The sequence below is a fragment of the Furipterus horrens genome, unplaced genomic scaffold (assembly GCF_987537825.1).
Source record: "Furipterus horrens unplaced genomic scaffold, mFurHor1.1.pri manual_scaffold_10, whole genome shotgun sequence".
NCBI lineage: Eukaryota > Metazoa > Chordata > Mammalia > Chiroptera > Furipteridae > Furipterus > Furipterus horrens.
Genome location: NW_028327180.1, coordinates 7404984 through 7421475, shown reverse-complemented (window position 1 = coordinate 7421475; position 16492 = coordinate 7404984).

The following is a 16492-nucleotide window of genomic DNA, read 5'->3' as shown; positions in this document are numbered from 1 at the left end:
AACTTTAATCCGTCTCTGCTTGGCTCTGTTACAGGGGGAAATGCTAGGAGAGCCCAGCAGTTAGAGCTTAGTCTTAATTGCGAGGCTTAAATGATTAAAGCCGTGGCTTGACAGGCTTAACTGACTGCTTTTCAACAAAGACTCTTCTCCTTCATCACCAAATCTTTGCTTCCGAACTTCGCCAAGAGGGTGGCGTCACGCAGTGGGACCCCAACTGCTGTTCGGTAACACACTCACTCATATTTAGAATTTGTGATAACATGTATTATACAAATTTAGAGTTGTAACTACTTAACATGTAGAACTAGTCTTACAAAATGTTCACATCTTTTCATACAGTGTTGTGGTCAGCATACGACATTGATATATTGATCTTATTTTTGTTACTAATTATGGACACACGCAATTGTAAAGATGCACATCAACACAAAATAGTAATTATTTTATTATATTTAAGTGTTAGTGTTACAAGCAATTTTGATCTTTTTTATGTATTTTGCAATTGTGCAAAGTTATTTTACCCAATAACTATGTGTTCTTAATTTTGTAATTATAATTAAAACTGTAAAAATGTTTTCATTCTGGGAGAAAACAAAATTAAGGACTCATATCTAACAAATTTCTAGGCTTATTTAAACTTCCTGCTTTAGCAAGCCCACAAAGATTAATGATATAAAATGTTGGTGATTTTTCGTGATATTGAGATAAATGCATATGTATTTGTGTTTTAATAGATTTTAAGTCTGATTTAATGAAGTTTTAATGTTACACTTAATAACACACCAGTATTTTGTATGTAGTATGAAAGATAGTAATTGGAATATATGGTCTAATTCACATTGAATTAGTAATATACTATTTCATAATAAAATTCATGCTGCTGCTAAATCCTGTAATTTGTAGAGACCATATTATAATTAGATGTTTAACAATAAATCAAAATGATTATCTGGTAAGATATCATAGTTGTGTTTATGTCCCGTAGAAAGGGGTTATTAATTATTGAATTGATCAAATTCTAACTGCTGAGAAGACTAGTTAGTTTATTGGCAATAATCATAGGAAAAAAACCCAAACTCTTACTATAATTTTATAAATGAAACATATATTCAATATATAAATACAGCATAATATGTTTGACAGAAACGCTGTAAATTTTATTTGAGTAGTGTCAACTTCTAAAATATTAATACTATTAATAAAATGACAATATAAAATGGTATAAAGGATTGTGATAAAACAAGAAATTACATGTAGTTTTTGTTTTTGGGTTTTGCATCTACAGGTTATACCAACCGTGAATTAAAAGAGGATCTTCGCATTCCGAGTTGCAGATCACCTGCAGATAGAAGACACTTACCTATGCAGGGTTGGCTGAATCCAGGGTTACATAGGGCTGACTGGGAGTCTAAAGTTACAAGCGGATTTTCAGCTGCGTTGGGTTTCAGTCCTGGACCGGCGCTTTCCATGGTTCAGCTGCAATAATTTTGTTAGCATGTGGAGTGGTAAGTGATTCTTCCTTGTTCTTCCCTACATCGAAATATCTATATTTGAAGTATCTTTAACAGTTTGTCATTCATATGTAAAATTTAATTATTTAGGGTGAACATGTGTTTATACTCACATAACATGTGCACAATAAATTGTTTTATTTTAATTCTCAGGTATTAAGAAAGAGAGACTAAGTTAAATATAAAAGTTCCATATGCTATTAAATTCAGTTTTGGTATGGTGGGTATGGGCAGAACTCAAATATACCTAACTATTATTTCTAGACTAACAATATGCATGCTGAGATAGTTACTTTGGCCATGAATGTCCTGATTATGGATCCTGTGGATTGTTGATTGAAACGTTATTTTCAAAGCTAAGAAATTGCCATGGAATTGCATTTTTTCTTGGAGAAAGTATCTTTTCATAAACACGGCTGCTAAAAGTAGAAGATGCTAGAAAATATAGCATAGCAAATAGTAACTATAATGTAATGTGTCTTCTCTCCATCCTGTTCCTCTTCTTTTCATTTTTCATTTTCCATTAAGTATTGCATCCAAAGTTAACTCTTGAACAGTGAAAGATTGGGGTGTGTGTGTGTGTGCATGAGAGTGTGTGTGTATTCAAGGCTGTAATTTAAGACTCTTCCAGGTACAGAAATCACTGACTTATAAAATGCAAGTGACCCAGAGTACTGCGGGGAGGCTTGCCTGCTGCCGTCAACCGATCCTCCATAAAACACACGTCCGAGTAAAGAAAGCTGCTCACAGCAGGCTGGGACCAACATCCATGGGAGCAGAAAAGGGCTGCAAATAGATACATTAGATAAAACAAAGACAAAAACATGGATCAGAAACCATGAAAACTAAAATCTAATAATTGAAATCAAGTTTAGCCTCACTTTTCAAATGTAGATGATTCCTGAATATGTGAAATAATTATTTGCCTGCATCATAATAAGGTTTGTACAAAAGAGACTTTAAACAGAGTGAACATAAAAGTCATGGAAGTAAATATGATTGTTTAATGAGAATTAATTTATTATGAAATAGTATTAAGAAAACACTTGAGTATGATCTATATGCATTTACATGCTGATACAGTGGTATAAACCTTATTATTTCTTCTGTTTTTTAAATTTTTAAAAAAGATTTTATTTAGTTATTTTTTTAGAAAGAGAAGGGAGGGAGAAAAAGAGGGAGAGAAACATAAATGTGTGGTTGCTTCTCACGCACCCCCAACTGGGGAACTGGCCCACAATGCAGGCATATGCCCTGACTGGGAATTGAACTGGTGACCTTTTAGTTCATAGACCAGCACTCAATCCACTGAGCCACATGAGCCAGGGCTAATTATTTCTTAACAGTTCTAAAATTCAAGGCAGATTTAATTTCTCACTTATTTTCTGATATAATGAGTATTGTTTCTACATTTTCCATTTGTAAAGATAAATGTAATCCTTTCAGTATATAGAATTTTCTTAGAATTTATAATGATAATTAAGAATAAGTGTATTTCATTTGATTATTCTTACAAAGGAGAATAAAACTGACTTTCGTAATTATAGAATTTTTCCAAAGCGCCTGAGACCCTGAGAAAGGAAGCCATCCTTTCTGTGAAGGCTTCCGAACCTATTTATGAGTGATCAGCAATCAGCCATCCAAGAAATCAGAAAGTTCTGGTTCCATTTATTCCCTGAAAAGAGATAGAACTTCCCATGTTTATTTCACATCCGTAATAGATGACAAGGAAATCTCTATTCACAACATGACTAAAACTGCAGACTTCCAGATCGATACACCAACAATGCTAGCTTCCCTTTGTATTGTTTACTCACGTTTTCAATACTTGGACATAGTCTAATAACTGATGAAATGGGTGGAGTCAATACAATCCATAAAAGTGGTTTCTATAGTAACTGTCTTACCTTCATGGTAGTTCACATTTTTAAGGTCCTTTATTTCAACTCGTTAAGATAAACAGAAAACAATCTGTATTTGAGCTTGTGGATCCTCAAAGACCACCTTTTAGAAAATCCTTATTTTACAGGTGTGAAAAACAGAACTGTAGATGGTTAGTAACTTAAAGAAGGTCTTATAATTAATGCCATGTTAAGTCTTTGTGCCAAATATTCATTCAGATGTTATCTATTAGTATTTTAGGATCTATATTAAAAATGAAAAAACAGTTTTACCATTTGTTAAAAGTGTAATCAATATGATGATTCTGTCTCAATTACAGGATTAATTAATATGTTTACCATTGTTTCTCCAGGTGAATCATTTGATCCATTACATGCTCCTGCTTATTTCAAATTTACTTCCACCGATACTTCTAAAGTGTAAGCATTTTTAATTGGTAAACACAAATTATCATAAATATTGTTGATAGATTCACAGTATTGAAGACGGGTAAATTGTAACATCAATAACCTAAAATGTGAAGGATTGAATAATAAAGGTACAGAGTTTCTGGATGTTGTCAAAGTTGCTGATGCAGCTTAAAATAGGATGTCATAAATATAAGATATTTTATCTAAGCCTCATGGTAACTACAAAGGAAGACCCTGTAGCTGATACACGGAAGATTATGATAAAGGAGTCAAAGTAATCACAGACCTAGGTGAGATTAGCTGGCCCGCATCACTCCTCTGATCCCAGGCCAATTTGTCAAAGCTTAGAATTGTGAACTAAAGTATGAGATATTGTTTTATACTGATAATCTTGGGATGGTTCATTATATTTCAAAGGTAACTCATACAAAACACAACCAAATAGGGGCAAGATCTGTATAAAGAAAACTATAAAACATCATTGGGAGAAATTAAAAATCTAAATAAATGAAAGTGTATGTACACATATACTAAGGTCATGTAAAGATGTGAATACGCCAAAAATTGATCTATACATTCTATGCATTTCCAAGCACAATGCTACCAGAATTTTAAATAGAAAATTAAAAAGTGATCATATAATATTTATAAAAGCACAAGTGGCTACGAGTCACCAAGACATTATTTAAAGCGAGCAAGCAGAAACAGAATTAGTGGACTTACCCAAATTCAATTAGTTATCAGCATTTATTTTAGAGTAATTAGTACCAACACCATAATTAGGACAGTGTGGTATTGCATAAGGAAGGACTAATGGAGACTTACAGCAGAATAAATAGTTAAGAACTACACTTACACATAAATATGCACTTGATTCATAGCATTATTCACATTCAGGATAAATTATTTTTAATACATAGGAAATTGAAAGATCTCACAACCAAAATACATAAGTCTGTAAGAAAACATACAAATTAGCAGGGCAAAGAGAGATGGTGTAATTGAAAAAAGAAAAGGGGGGGGGACTGGAATCTGAGGATAACTTCACAAGGAGATATTCAGTGGTCAATAAAAACAAATACGTATGGAACCTTATTGTTCACCAAGACCAATACAGAATAGTATGAGTCCTATACGCATATCAGAATGGCTAATATGAGAAATGCTGTCAATGATCTGTGGTAGTAACATTCTGGAGTAAATGACACTCTTGTGCATTGCTGCGGGTGTGTTAAGTTCCTACAACCACATAAAAGACCTTGGGAGGATCTATGAAAACTGAACAAAATAATCCCTGATGACCCAGCAATTCTCTACATTTACATTTCCCTTTCCTATATGCAATCATGTTGTTTACAGAAATTCCTGTAGAAGAACGTCATTGATGATGTATTTGTAATAGCAAAAACTTGGAAGAAATTGTGGTATATTTATTCAATTAAATATTACATAATAATGAATATAAATATATTTTGGTTCCACAGAATAGGAATAAACTTCCCATACATAATATTTACTAGAAGCTAAAACACAAAAATATACCTACATACATACATACAGTGCTTTATTTACAGTTTATAAAATCATGTAAGTTGTTTAAGATTGTTTCATTACCATGTATTTAATTTACAGAAGAATTAATAGTTTTATTTTACCAGGACTACTTTATAGAAGAGAGATTGCTTTCCATTGTTGTTTAAAAATCTTTTTCCCCCAGCACAACACTTAAAAATATGTAAGAATTAAGAAATATCTGAATCATAGAGAAGTTAAATTGTACTTGAAGCTTCATCTGATAAGTGGAGTAACTCAACATTAGAAGAAATAGCTTCTATTGCCTCAGATTATATGGTATAAATGTTAGTACAGCCATAAAATAAAGAAAGGTATGCTTGCTGGGTTTCAATTTCTTACTCTTGATTTTATAGCAGCATTACCAATGTATCAAATGTAAAATGAAGTAAGAGTGTTTATAGTACACCAGAATATTTTCAGTAATTTGACCAATAATATCTTCAAGCTCCAAGATGGTATTTTACTACTGCTCATGAATTTTCTTTTCATTTCTTCATACTTTCCCCATGTTTACCCTGTTCTTATCTTCAGCAGCTGTTACTATAATCCAACTATATCCATCTTCTGAGCACGATCAGCCTTGTAGAGCCGGGTCCCAGCTAGCCTGCCATCAATGCTGACGGAGTGACTGCATTTCACTCCCTCACCGGTGCGGAGCATGTTTGAGGTACGATGTGCCTGGCTCACACACTGCTGATGAGACTACTCCAGGAACTGGATGGATGTCTCTGGTAAGTTCAACTGCCAGAGGCATAAAGAGGAGGGACAACCCCATTACTCTGAAGACCTGGAAGTTGATGACACAGACTTAAAAATTACTTGTTCGTGTATATTTCTAAACTTATAGACATATTTCATTTCTAACATAGTACTTCACCAAATTACACACACATACACACACACACTTCATGGTACATAAATATCATGTATTTGTTTTAAGTATGATATTGTTGTTTTGAAGATCAGTACATTTATAAGAAAGTTTCTTTTAACTTGTACATTTATAAAACATAACTGAGTTGAATTTTTTATCACTGTGCATTCTAATAAAAATTCCCTATTGCTCATTCCCCACCGAGTTTGAAAAGAACAATCTTTTGTTATGCTGAAACACTCTTGATTCCGTGTAGCAAAGGATGGTACACTTTTGTGACAATATAATTTATGTTAACAACATAGAGGAGCCCATAACTGCTTCCACATTAACATTGCTGCTTTTCTCTGTTCACCATTTTCTAGAAAGCCCACCTTTAAGATTGAAATATTTCACGCTTGTCTTCAAAAATATGCCTCTTTTTATGAAATTTCACTTATGTCAGTTGAGCTATTTTCTATATAAGGAAATGAGGAGAAAGAAAGTCATTTCTATTTTCCCTTAAAGGCATTTTACTCATGAGTGAAGTCTAAATGGCAAATTCTTGTTTCTTCTACGAGTTTTCTCATGAGGATAAATTGTTATTCCAGTTATAAGGAATAACATGTGATAGTTCAAGTGCTGGCTAATTTACCCCAAGATAAAAATGTCCAGTGAAGTAAAGTAAGTTTCCCCCCTAACTGTAAATCATTCAAAAAGTCACTTATATAAAACAAGGTAAGTATAGAATGTTAAAGTAATTTTACTTTGCCTATGATATTTATGCAACATTAAAAATAAAATATATTTAGAAAATATTTTAACAAATTTAGAAAATTACATGTATGTAATTATTGAACATAAAAATGAAGAATTGCCTTGGAACCATGATCCTATCTTGGGAACTAGCATGAACTAGCCTGGCAAAAGATGAAAGATGTGGCAGACACTGGTTAGAAGAAAGCTCATGTTCTGACTCTTGGTTTTCTAAAAGGTCTAGAACAAATGTTTCCCAAACAAGTGAGAAAGACTAGCCAAGACAAACAGAACAAGCTACCTGACCCACAGCTGATCATGGATGTCTGGGTGAACCCAGATGAGACCAGAAGGTCTTTTTAAACGTCAGCATCCATCAGCTCTGGCTGGTGTATCTCAGTGGATTGAGTGCCAGCCTGTGAACCAAAGTGTTGCTGGTTCAAGTCTCATTCAGGACACATACCTGGTTACAGGCCAGGTCCCCAGTTGGGGGCGCGTGAGAGGCAACCACACATTGATGTTTCTCTCCCTCTCTTTCTCCCTCCCTTCCCCTCTGTCTAAAAATAAATACATACATAAAATCTTTTTTAAAAAATCAGCATCCAAGTATATTGTTGCTGTGTGTTTGTTTTTAACCTTAAATATTGGTCTTGCATTTTTTTAAAATAAATATGAAATAAGTGTGATCTGGCATATGCATTATTTTGTCTAATATTATGCATAGTAATACAGAATTCTATGTTGTAACACAATCTTAAATATTACCTGAGATGTATATTTTAAGTGACTATTAATTGCATTGAAAGGTTGAAAAGCATGGCAATCATTATTTCTCTCCTAGAAGTAAAAACCTGCACCAAATTTAAAGATTCAGTCTGCTCAGTTATTAAGAACACCATGATGAAAACGACAGTGGTTCTTAAACATTATAATATTTCAAAGAAAAAATTAGATTACCACCTGTTTATATAAAGAAGCATTTGAAAAAAAAATATTGACTACCTTTATTTTTTCACTTTCAAATATTTTTTCTTTCCCAAATGGTTTGCTTTGGAAAATGAGCAACACGTATCATTAACAAAGAAATTAAAGATGTAATATTATACCACGTGCAGGAAAAACTCACTATAGCCAAATGAGATTTTCCATTTAAATATTATAGGATTGCATTTAGAGACAGAGCATGAATAGAGAGTTTTCACCAGGTCAGCCCCTTCTCTTTTATTCTCTCTGCAATGCCCAGATGAACTCTTTGCGTTCTATGCTACAACAAAGACAAATTATTGTGCTCAGAAATATAAGAATACAATGAAACTCAGTGTCTATTAGCTAGGCATCAGATTACAAAGATGGGTCACTTCCACTCGCTTTTAAAAACTTTTAGGGCAGTGAAATAGCACCTGTCTTTCTTGACTTGAAGCAAGATGAGAGGTGATGAAATTACAAAAGAGTACCAATCAGATAATTTTTATGAACATCTGGCGAAGTAATTTTCAAAGTGTTCATATGTTGCCTATTTATATAGGATAAAATGAACTTTAAGTGATAGAAATATTTGATTTTCATAATTAACATGTTAAACGTACACCCTGGAGTTTGACGTGATTTTAAACGTAAGAATTTAGTAAAGTTTCTTCCTGTCATATCACATTTCAGGAGTTCTCTGTGGTGCATTTATTCTAAAAATGGATAGGAGTCCCAAAAATTTTCTAGAAGAATGAAGCCATTATTAGGCTGTCTCGTGTTTCCTACAAGTTTTGTTTAAATATACTTTTTCCGTTACCATTTATGTCCCTTAAGTCCCCTGCCTGTCCCACCCTCAATCACCACACTCTTGTCCGTGTCTCAGCCTTTCCTTCCTGTTGAGTCCCTCCACCGCTAACTCCCCGACCCCAGCCACAGCTGTCAGCCTGCTCTCCATCGATGAGTCTGTCTCTCTTGTGCTTGCTAGTTCCATTTCTTCACTAGATGTTTCCGATGAGTGAAACCTTTTGGTATGTGTCTCCGACTGGCTTATTTCACTTAGCACAAGCCTTCCGGGTCCATCCATGCTGCAGCGGAAGTAAAAGTTGACTCTTTTTTAAGGCTGAGTAGTTTTCCATTGTGTCAACCTCCCATACTTGTTTTATCATCTCATCTTTTGATGGATAGTTGGGATGCTCCCCTATGTTTGTGACTATAAATAACGCTGCAATGAACGTAGGGGTGCTTATGTTCTTCCAAAGTAGTGTTTCCAGTTTCTTCGGATGTATCCCCAGAAGTGGGATTGCTGGGTCAGAAGGCAGGTCCATATTTAATTTTTTGATGTGTCCCCATGCTATTTTCCACAGTGGCTACACCAGTCTGCATTCCCACCAGCAGTGCAAGGGGGTTTCCCTTTCACACTTGTTTGTTGATTTATTGATGATAGCCATTCTGACAGGTGTGAAGTGATACCTCATTGTGGTTTTAATTCACAATTCTTTGATGATTAGTGACATTGAATATCTTTCACATGTCTATTGGCCATTTGTATGTCCTCTTTGGAGAAGTGTCTATTCAGGTCCTTTGCCCATTTTTTAATTAGATTGTTTGGTTTTTGGTGTTGAGTTTTATAAGTTCTTTATAAATTTTGGATATTAGCCCCTTATCAGATGTATTGGTGAATATGTTCTCCTATTCTATGGGATGTCTTTTTATTTTGTTGATGGTTTCCTTTGCTGTGCAAAATCGTTTTAGTTTGATGTAGTCCCATGTGTTTATTGCTTCATTTGTTTCCCTTGCCTGGGGAGATATATCAGATAAAATATTGCTACGAGCAATAATGAACTATCAGAAAGGGAAATTAAGAACATAATCTCATTCACAATTGCTTCAAAAAAGAATAAAATACTTAGGAATAAATGTAACCAAGGATGTAAAAGATCTGTGCTCAAAAAAGTATAAAACCCTGAAGACAGAAATTGAAAAAATATATAAATAAGTGGAAGCACATCTGTGTTCATGAATACAAAGAATGAACAGCGTTAAAATACCATGGTATCCAAAGGAATCTATAGATTCAGTGCAATTCCTATCAAGACACCAGTGATGTATTTCATAGAAAGTGAACAAAGATTTCAAAAACTTATATGGAACCACAAAAGGCCCCACACAGCAAAGACAATCCTGAGAAAGAAGAACAAATTTGGAGGACTAATAATCAAACTACACTATGAAGCCATAGTAATCAAAACAGTCTGGTACTGGCATAAAGACAGACACATAGATCGTCGGTGTCGTCGTCGGCAGCCGTCCGTCTCGAGAGACGATGGTGTAGCTTCTTAAGAGTCTATCTGCATCGCCGAGAATGGCTGTGCAGTCCAACTCGGGAGTGACACAGTATCTGTCTCCTCCCGTGTTGAATCGACATCTTGTGATGACGCTGGAGTGTCCTCTCCAGTGAAGCTGAAGCTACAGAGCCTGGGCAGGGTGATATGGAGGGTCTGCTGTTGCCCATGCAGCAGACCCCCCCTCTCTTCGCAGCTGAAGGGTCCAAGGGAAAGACGGAGTCAATACAGCTTGGCTTCAGGTGCGCCGCAGGAGTTGCCGGTGTTGACTACAACGTCGAACCGCCTTAGGGACTCCGGCTCCGGATTTTCTGTCGGGGTTTACTCCCTTAGCCTTTCCCCTGAAGAGGTATGCCGCAAGGCAGCGGAGGTTTTTTGGAGTCAGAGTTTTCCTTCTCTGATGTGCCCTGACTGGAAGATCGAACCAGCGACACTTAGCTCGCAGGCCGACGCTCAATCCACTGAGCCAAACCAGCCAGGGGTACACATAGATCAATGGAACAGAATAGAGAGCACAAAAATAAATCACACCTTTATAGTCAATTAGTATTTGACAGAGGAAGCAAGCACATACAATATGCTAAAAATAATTTATTCAATAAATAGTGTTGGGAAAATTGCACAGACACATGCAGAAAATGAAACTAAACCACCTTCTTGCACCACACTCAAGAATAAATTCAAAATGAATTAAATATTTAAATGGTAGGTCCCAAACCATAAAAATATTAGAAAAAAACTTAAGTAGTAAAATCTTGGACATTGCTCACAACAATATTTTATCCTCAAGTTTCAATTTATGTGACTATTGCTTCATCTTTTTTTTAATAACTATTGTCATAGATTTATCATCATTATCTCTTTGTTGGGCACTTAGCAAGTAGGTAAGTAAATCTGTTTCTTCATTATTTGGGTGTCTGGTTTTCTAGACATCTACTCATGCAAGTGTGGTCCTTTGACCTAAAGATGCCATATCCTTGTGTTCAGCTGTTGTGCCTCATATCACAGCTTAATTCTTTTTTTACTATGACAAGTTACTAGTAATTTGCTGCTTGTATTTTTGTGCCACTCTTCTTTTAATACATTGGCTATTAGGGAAATTGATACAAAGTTATTTTTTTGTAACAGCCTCTGTATAATTTCTATTCCTGGGTAGCTATTTCCTGCCATACTTAAGCTGATGTTACCAGTTAGAACTTCCATGATTTTGTGCAACTTTTATTCTGATAACTCTGACCTATGCTTTGCTAAAAAGAGACAGATATTCATTTTCCATTGGCAAGCTATTTTGTTCAATGTGCCGTATTCAAAATAATAATTTTGTATTTGGTTTTTAGTCACTTCATTCACTTGACTTTTTTTTTTTGCAAGTTTTAAGTGAGGATAAAAATAATAGTTTATTATTTCCATGCTTCTTACATTTCTTATCTATTATGAAATTATTTTTTGTACATTTTCCTCTTCTTTGTTTCTGAAACCTCATATACTTTTTCTTTTTGCAAATGTGATTATGTTAAACACAGATTTTCTCTTTGTGCCACTTTTCATGACTCAGAGTTTCTTGCATTAAATACGTTGCTTTCCAGTAAATTAAATTGATATTATCTCATAATAATATCAAGATGAATAACATATACAATGCATATGTAATATACTTTCTAAGAATCTTCTATTCTATCTTTATTGCAGATATTAACTAATTAAATTTTTATAATAAGGAAAAATTAATGATGTTAACTTTAAACTGACACCCTAGAAAGAAAGATTTTTATTGAACCACGGGACCAAGTTCATTTTATTTATTTCACATTTATGTAGAATCTGTCATGTATCAGACACGATTTCCTTCACAAATATTAACTCATTTATTCAACATGACGATTATAAGGGGTTAGCCATTATTATTACTTACGTATTTTACAGAGAAGGAAAATGAAGCACTAAGTATAGAATAAGTCGTCTGAGATCGCATAGCTAAGAGATGGTGGGGCTCGGGTCCAGTCCTGGACAGGCTGACTGCAGAGAACCTTCGCGCACTCGCCCACCAAGCTAGGCAGCCTGTCCTGCCTTCCTTCTGGGAGAACATACGCTGCCCGCAGCTGGCACCAACGAGACGCAGGAAGCATATTTGGACGCTATGGTTATGTAAAGATCTGAACAATTGGGGAGGGAGGGGCAAAGTCATATCTGCATTTCCTTTGAAAATAATTGTGACTTTTAAAAGAGAGAATATACTTTGTCCGATAGTGGGAATTAAATGACTCTGCCATCAGTGAGGGAATTAGGATGGTGCAGCCTTAACCAGGGTTCAAGTGCACTGCATGGGAAAAAAGAAACAATCTTCCCTGAAATCTCCTGGCCCTTTCCTTTGCCTCTGACTTAGAGAGAGCTTGATCTAGTAAACGTATTTCATAATGACTCTAGTATTTCATTAAAAAAAAAAAAGACAAAAACAAAAAATACAATAGCAGAGTGAGTGTTCATAGAAAATAATCACCGAAGGGAAAGGTATCACACTGAAGCCCTCCAGCGTGGCTGGAAAGTGTCTTTCACATGGAATCCTCTCCTGCTTGAGCACTGAAAGGGGACGTCCATCTCCTTGAAAGCTTTTCCTCTCAGACATTTATTTATACACATTCTCTTAGCAAAAGTGTCTCACTCTTCCTATATGCAAAACGTTGTTGAGTGTTACCTAGTTTTCTACTTGTTTTTTTTTCTCCTACCCACTCCTTATTAATACTTCAAGGCTTATTTTGAATCCCAACTTTAGTGCTCCCATATTGTCACAGTTTAATTATATATGTTTTTCTTGTTTGAATTCCTGTAGAAAGTATATTTATAATTTAATGGTATAAATACTGATGTATTTTCTTATATCCCCCTGGCTGGTTTGGCTCAGTGGATTGAGCGTCGGCCTGCGAGCTAAGTGTCGCTGGTTCGATCTTCCAGTCAGGGCACATCAGAGAAGGAAAACTCTGACTCCAAAAAACCTCCGCTGCCTTGCGGCATACCTCTTCAGGGGAAAGGCTAAGGGAGTAAACCCCGACAGAAAATCCGGAGCCGGAGTCCCTAAGGCGGTTTGACGTTGTAGTCAACACCGGCAACTCCTGCGGCGCACCTGAAGCCAAGCTGTATTGACTCCGTCTTTCCCTTGGACCCTTCAGCTGCGAAGAGAGGGGGGGTCTGCTGCATGGGCAACAGCAGATCCTCCATATCACCCTGCCCAGGCTCTGTAGCTTCATTCACTGGAGAGGACACTCCATCGTCATCGCAAGATGTCGATTCAACATGGGAGGAGACAGATACCGTGTCACTCCTGAGTCGGACTGCACAGCCATTCTCGGCGGTGCAGATAGACTCTTAAGAAGCTACACCATCGTCTCTCGAGACGGACGGCTGCCGACGACGATTTTCTTATATGATAAATTATTTAGAATAGCTGCTTACATATAATTTTAGCAGGTCCTTTGTCTTAAACTACCTTTATCCTTAGATAAAAGCTAAGTGTATTACCTATAATAGGTTTTCAAGAAATGTATATTTTTAAAAATCTGATTAGACACGCTTCTGACATTATAAAAGGTATGAGAAAGCTTAGTCTTAAGGGCTTGAACAAAGTAATTTATCGTAACAAAACAATATTTTCTGTCAATGATTTCCCCAAGTGTAGGTATCCTTTTGGTAGGCAGGATAATAGCCCCCAAAGAGGCTGAAATCCTAATCCTTAGAACCAGTGAGTACCATCTTACATGTCTAGGGTTCTGGCACCCATTCCACTGTGTGTGTGTTTCCCCACAGGAATTCTTAGAGGCCAGGTGTGTGTCCTACAGTTCAAGTCAATTCTGACATTATCTATTTGGGATAGTGTCATATCCACAGAACAAGGGCTCAGTCTTTCCAATATACTCCCCACTCCATTTTGAATGTCAGACTTAAATCGAGGTAGTACCTGTGCTTCTGACCTAAGAGCTACAGATCAGAGGTTCCAAAGCCCCCCTTCTCTGGTTCCATTAATTTGCTAGAGCATTTTATAGAACTCAGAGAATATTTACTTCTTAAATTATCCATTTGTTACAATAGAATTTAATTCAGAAACAGCCAGGTAGAGGAGACACATAGGGCAGGGTTTGTGGGAGGGGACACAGAAGGGGTGGGGTCTCTCAGAAGCTTGTCTTTTGGGTTTTTATGGAGCCTTTCTTACAAAGTATAATTAATTAAATCATTGGCCATTGGTGAACGAACTCAATCTCTAGTCCCTCTCCCTGTCCTGGAGGTTCCTGGTTTCAACCTACTGGTCACAAGGTTGGTTCTCCAGGCCACCAGCCCCTATCCTAAGGTTATCTGAGGAGTTTTGAAAGCTACCTCGTTAACATAATAGAAGACACCTGCCCCTTCCCTATCGTTTAGGAAATCCCAAGGGTTTTAAAAGTTTTGCACCACAAATAGAAAGGAAGACCAAATATATAATTTTTATTTTAAATCACATTATCACAATAAAATTTAAAAAAAAACTACAGAAGTGATTAAGTTAAAAACCATGAGATGCAGATTGATTTAATCCTATATTATAGAGAAGGATTTAAAAATCATGTATTCTGCACTAGAGTGGCCTATGAAACAAATATGATGTGGTATAAAATATTAATCTGCCTTAGCATCAAAATAAGTATTACTGTGCTATTAATCATCAATAAAGAAACACCACAAATTACCTAGAAAGAGTGAAATTCAAAACCTATCCAGATAAAAATTGCTTTTATATTAATGCCATCTCTAGGGATATGTTTGGAATTGAAATTCTTGTTTTTATCACTTTCACATTATTGCTCATTGGAATGAGCAAGAGAAATTGCTCACCAAGACAAAAAAAATTTAATAAAGATTGCATTTAAAAATCATTCTTGGAGTTTATCTTAATATTGAAGCAATTTATAGCCAAGGTTTGAACTTAAGCTCTCGTTGATTTTAGATGAGAATTGTTTGATACTGCTTACATAATAAAATTGGAGGGCGAAATGTATTTCTATATCAATATTGAAACTGTGTGGAATTCAAATTTTTTAAAATAAAATAAAAATTACTATACTATATAGGTACACACACTTTCCTGATAAATTTTATTTTCATTTTATTTCTTAAGTTTATAATAAGAATTAATAATAGAATTAATGACAAATATATATTAGTTTTATAAAATCTTAGATGAAAAAAGTTATATATATATAATGTCTCATGCATTCTGTTATTCAACCTTATATTTTTTTAATGCTCAATTTTGAAGGTCTATATAAAATACCCATGGAAGACATTAAATGTAAGATGAGATTTCACATTAATTTTGCAATATGTATATATATTGTATTTAAAAGGAACATAACAATAGTAATTATTAACATATTAAATTGATGCATTTTAATATCATTTCCTTAATACTAAATTAGTAAGACTGAATACAAATATCAAGAATATACTCTAGAACCAGCTCTGAATATGTTTCATTTTATTCATATACGTACAAGTTTTACAGAAGACAATATGTGTTCACTGTGTATCTCTAAGAAAATAAGGCTTGAGGCGTTGAAACCAGGGGCCATTGAAATAGACTCAATTTTGATAACCATTAATTCAACCAACACTTTTAAACACACACCAGATAAACTTATGGTTATAACTTAAACTAACCTTCAAACAAAGGAAAAGGGAAATGAATAAAGAAGATAATATCAGTTCTCAAACATTCTGTAATGGATATAAACAGAATGGAAAGGGTTATAAGGGCTTTCATGGAAGTGCTTTGCAGGAAGAGGTAAGAGTGATGCCCTGGCTAAAAAATCAAACAAGGGAAATTAAACAAGCAGGTCTGTTTGCACTGAAACATAGCAAGGAAGGGGGAAAAAAATCTCAGAAAGAATGATGTGGACCAGATCACGCAGCATCAGAAGGGATGTTACAGTGAATTCAAAGTACCTGGTACAATTGCACTCAGACTTTACAAGGAAGCCATACAGAGGTCTTAAGCAAGTAAATTGCTTGATTTAATTTACATTTTAAGCAAATCTGTGAAGAACTGGTGGAGTGAGAGGGGCCAGTTAAATGGTTATTGAAAATACATATTTAAAAATCAAAATTCAAAAAAAAAGGTTAATGGAAGATTAGAGGATAAAAACAAGGTTGTTA